Below are 4,515 nucleotides of genomic sequence, written 5' to 3' on the forward strand. Positions count from 1 at the left end.
AGTCTCGTGAGGCCAGTGTGACCACAGCCACACTCTTCCAGCCAGACACTCTGCTCTCATGTGTATAGTTGGAGCTAATTCAAGGGTTGGGAATGTGCCTGCCAAACATAATTAAGGAATGAGATGGGTGGGAGTAGGGCAAGGGCTGTGAAGCTAGGAGTGTCTGGGGAGTGGTGAACGGTGTAACAAGGCAGATGGTTCACCACAACCAAGGATGAGAGGAGAACCTTACCCACGACATTGACGGTGTCTATGGGCATCTGGGCAGAGGGCTCTGGGCCCCCTCTGGTGGCGTGGATTCCCTCCTGGGGCAGTGCATCCATGTGTAGTCCTCCCTAGAGTCCTGCAGTCTCCAATTTGTGTCCCACCTGGGCCGTTTCCAGCTGGACAGTGGTAGGCAAGTTTCCCCTCCTGGAGCCTGTTCGGTATCATACCGTGGCAGTTAGCTAGAGCTCTCTGATTGCCAGTTTCTATAACCTGCTGTAGGCTGTCTGGAAGGAAAAGGGGACCACTGATTTTGGAACCCTTTAAATTTGATTAGGACAAGTGATATGCCACCTTTTCCAGGTTTTTTTTTTCTTGAAGCTGGCAATTTCCACTAATGCCTGGGTTCATGGGTCAAATTACATGAACCAATTCAGCGGTCAGACAGTGAAGTTCAAAGTGGCACACACAGAGTTCCCAAGCCAGATGGTCTCCTGCTATGAATGTCGTGCCTTGACTGCCTTTCTCTGGCAGGTGCTGATTCTTCTACAGCTCTCTCTAGGGTGACCACCACAGTCAAGGATGTCATGGGGAGCAGAGAGTGACCTCACCATCCCCAGCCTGCCAGCTGTGAGCAGAGATGATTTTCAGCACCTGCAATGGACTGTGGGAGATTTAGAGATCCGGGATGCCTCGAGAATCCTTTCTCTGTAACATGAAACTTGGGGCCAGATATAGTGGACCATCCTGTCTGGCCCCACGGAGAGGAAAGGAGGCCACTTGAGCCAGGGGTTCAGCTCACGGCAACCTCATTCACACCTGAGGGGGCATGGAGTGCCACAGAGTTGGTCCGCCACTGGACAGAGATCTTTGAGAAGATAGGCATCCCAGTGGCCCCAGAATCCAACGAGCACATCGTGGCTCACATCCTGGGAGCCAAAACAGTTAAGTGTGGTGGCATCAGGAGGGTGGGAAGAGGGACGAGGGAGAACTGTGGGAGAGCTACATCAGGCTTTGCCTCCCCCCGCCCTGCCCCAGGATACTTACATGAATTGAATGGGACTTTTCTATAATATTGTAATAGACAGATGCTCATTTAGTAATCCAACAAAGAGTTACAGTATGTGCCATGCTCAAGGAGGTAAGGGAGTGGGGGTCATAGATGATGAAAGGTTCTGGTGCTGGTTCCACAGCACATGAAGAAACCTTGGTTTGAACTGGATGCTGGGGATTCATGCCTGTCATCCTAGCTACTTAGGAGGCTGAGATGGGAGGATCAAGGCTTAAGGCCCAGACAGGAAAGACTATAAGACTCTTATCTCCAACTAACAACCAAAAAGAAAATGCCAGAAATGGATGTGTACCTCAAGCTGTAGACTGGTCACCTTGAGTAAAAAGGCTCAAGGACAGCACCCGGGCTCTGAATTCAAGGCCAGGAGTGAGACAAAGGAAGGAAACAGAGAGAGAGGAAGGAAGGATGAAGGGGAAAAAAGAGGAAAGGAAGGAAGAAGGGAGCATGCGAGCCTTGGTTTGGAGTCCCTGGATCAAGAAAGCCAACCACTCACAATCTCTGTGGGTAACATTTCAGAGCCTAAAGCCAGTATGTAGGATTAAGCCACTGACCCTTCAGCAACTTCATGACATCCAGGAGCTGTGTGGTCACCAACTGCAGGGGGAAGCAGCCTCAGGAAGGACCTAGGGCTCAGGGGGGGTCACCAGGTTTCAATTATCCCAGCCCCAGCAAGTTTATTTCCTGGACAGATAATAAGAAATTGTCTAAGGGCTAGGGAGGTGTTGGGATGAGGGAAGAGGTAGGAAGATCCAAGGTCAGGTGTTTCAGGACATTGGAGCCATGACCTTTCCTGACACTATAGACCACCAGTTATAGAGTCTTTGACCCAGCCACACTTCTATTAAGAGTCCTGGAACCTTGGGTTCACCATTGACTGCCTGGCTGTTGTCCACTGCAGGATGCCTGTGCAGTACATCCTTGGGGACCGGGACTTTCGTTGGCTCAATCAGAAGATGACACTCCCGGTGTTTATTCCGCCAACATAGACAGAGGTAAGTGGGCCACTGGCACAGGACAGTCAGGGAATGAGGAAGGAGTGGAGACCTGAGTTACTTCGAGACTTCCTGTAGAGGGCACTAGGACCACGTGACTGCCATTCTCAGAGGCAGAGGTGGGTCTCTTTGCTGGCTCAACCTTTAGTCTACATGGCAGATCTGGGATTCAGAAAGGGCTGACTGAAGGTGGGGCAGGCTTGGATAGAGGCTGGTGGGAAAACAAGAGGCACTGGGCTCTGAGCAGGGTTGTTTCTTTGAGGATACTTACAACCTAGGAACATTCCTGGGATGGACCAGCACTTTTCTTCCAGAGAGAGAGGGACCTAGAGCCCCTCCAGTTGGAGTCCCTGGCAGAGAAATCCTTTCATATTCACATCCTGTGGTTGGATAACTGCAACTCACCTTGCTGCCCAGTGTCAATGCAGGAGAATGAGAGATCCTGAGTCTTTGATAAGGTCAGGGGATCCTCAGTATGAGATTGTACTTCAACATCCTAAGTTGGTGCATGGTCAGTCCCATCTAAGACTGCCATGATGTAGGACATAGAATCTAGAGAATCAGAGCCGGATGGGGTCTGTTCTGGGAGTCCTGAGTATTATGTGTGAACTTTGAGCTCCCGTGTACCAACCTGCTTCCCTTTTTGGGTGGGTCTTTGCTAGAAAAAGCTTGAAACTAAGGACTGGGTTTTATCCCTTGTCTTTGATGATCAAAGCTAGTCCTCTACCATTTGAGCCAAAGCTTCACTTCCAACATTTTTGGGTGTTTAATTGTAGAAAAAAAGTTCTAATGGACTTTGTGCCATGGCTGGAATCCAACTGTAGTCTTCAGATATCAGTCTCCTGAGGGGATAGGATGAAAAGGATGGAAAATTATCTTTGGCCAGGTGCCAGTAGCTCATGGCTGCCATCCTAGGTACTTAGAAGCTGAGATCTGAGCATCATGGTTCAAAGCTATCATGGGCAGGAAAGACCCTGAGATTCTTATCTCCAACGGACCACTTGAAAACTGGAAGTGGTGCTGTGGCTCAAGTAGTAGAGTGCTTGCCTTGAGCTGAAGAACTCAAGGACAGCACCCAGGCCCAGAATTCAAGCCCCACAACTGAAAAAAGAAAGAAAGCAAAATGGTGGAGGTGTGTGTGTGGGAGAGGCTTTGTTTGGGAGACCATCTGCTGGCTTCAATGTATAGACATTTTTAAGAACTCCCCGTTTGCCCCAGTTTGAAGCCAGAGCTTCAAGAGGACTTGGACTGTGGCAGGCAGGGAGTGGGCAAATGGGTGCAGGGGTGGGATTATTATGTCTGTATTCTCTCCATTGAAGGACGGATTTGGATGCTGGGTGACAAAGTCTGAAGTGAAGGGTTGAAAGAAGATTGTGGCCTGACGAGGTGAAGCCGGAAGCCGCTGGTGGCTCACAACTGTCATCCTAGCTACTTAGAAGGCTGAAATGTGAAGACCATGGTTCCAAGCCAGCTTGGGCAGAAAAGTCTGTGAGACTTGATGTCCAATGGACCACCAGAGAACAGGATTTGGTGCTGTGGCTCAAGTGGGATATTGCTCACCTTCAGCTGAAGGGCTGAGGGACAGCACCCTGGTGCAGAGTTCAAACCCCATGACCAACTACAAAAAAAGAGGGGGCTAAGTTTTCCACATAGCAGTATGTACATTAAGAACTGCCATGTTGGACTATGATACATTCCAGATATGTGAGAGGCTTACTGGTTTTTCTATAGTAGGTCTGATGTCGGTAGTGCCACCTTCTTGAGGGTAGGATGTGATCCTAATTGAGACAGTTCATGGGTCTGTACTCAGGGACTGCCAAAGCCTTGGGCTGTCCGTGTGTGTGTGTGTGTGTGTGTGTGTGTGTGTGTGTGTGTGTGTGTGTGTGTGCATGTGTGTGTGTTTCTGTCTGTGTCTATGTCTGTGTGTGTGTGTTTGGAGTTAGAGGATCTGGGCCTTGAACTCAGGGTCTAGGTGCTGTTCCTGAGCTTCTGTGATCAAAGCTTTTGCTCTGACACTTGAGCCATAGCTCCACCTCTAGATTTTTGGTGGTTCACTGTAGATAAGAGCCTCACAGTCTTTCCAGAATGGGCTGGCTTTGAACTGTGATCTTCAAACATCAGCCTCCTGAGTAGCATGGAAGACAAACATGAACCACCCCTGCAGGTTGTGTGTGTGTGTGTGTGTGTGTGTGTGTGTGTGTGTGTGTGTGTGTGTGTGTGTGTATGTGAGTGTGGAAGTGGGCTGTA

At 49.6% G+C, this 4,515-nt stretch overlaps 1 long non-coding RNA gene across 1 annotated transcript; it reads left to right on the forward strand.

Moving 5' to 3' along the window:
* Nucleotides 1–580: 580 nt before the first annotated feature.
* LOC138807871 (uncharacterized) lies at nucleotides 581–4,104 on the forward strand. The gene is made up of 3 exons (XR_011366317.1): nucleotides 581–1,148; nucleotides 2,175–2,268; nucleotides 3,588–4,104. It is a non-coding gene; the product is annotated as an uncharacterized lncRNA (long non-coding RNA).
* Nucleotides 4,105–4,515: the final 411 nt, after the last annotated feature.

The sequence above is a fragment of the Dipodomys merriami genome, unplaced genomic scaffold (assembly GCF_024711535.1).
Source record: "Dipodomys merriami isolate MVZ:Mamm:240054 unplaced genomic scaffold, mDipMer1.0.p SCAF_439, whole genome shotgun sequence".
Taxonomy (NCBI): Eukaryota; Metazoa; Chordata; class Mammalia; order Rodentia; family Heteromyidae; genus Dipodomys; species Dipodomys merriami.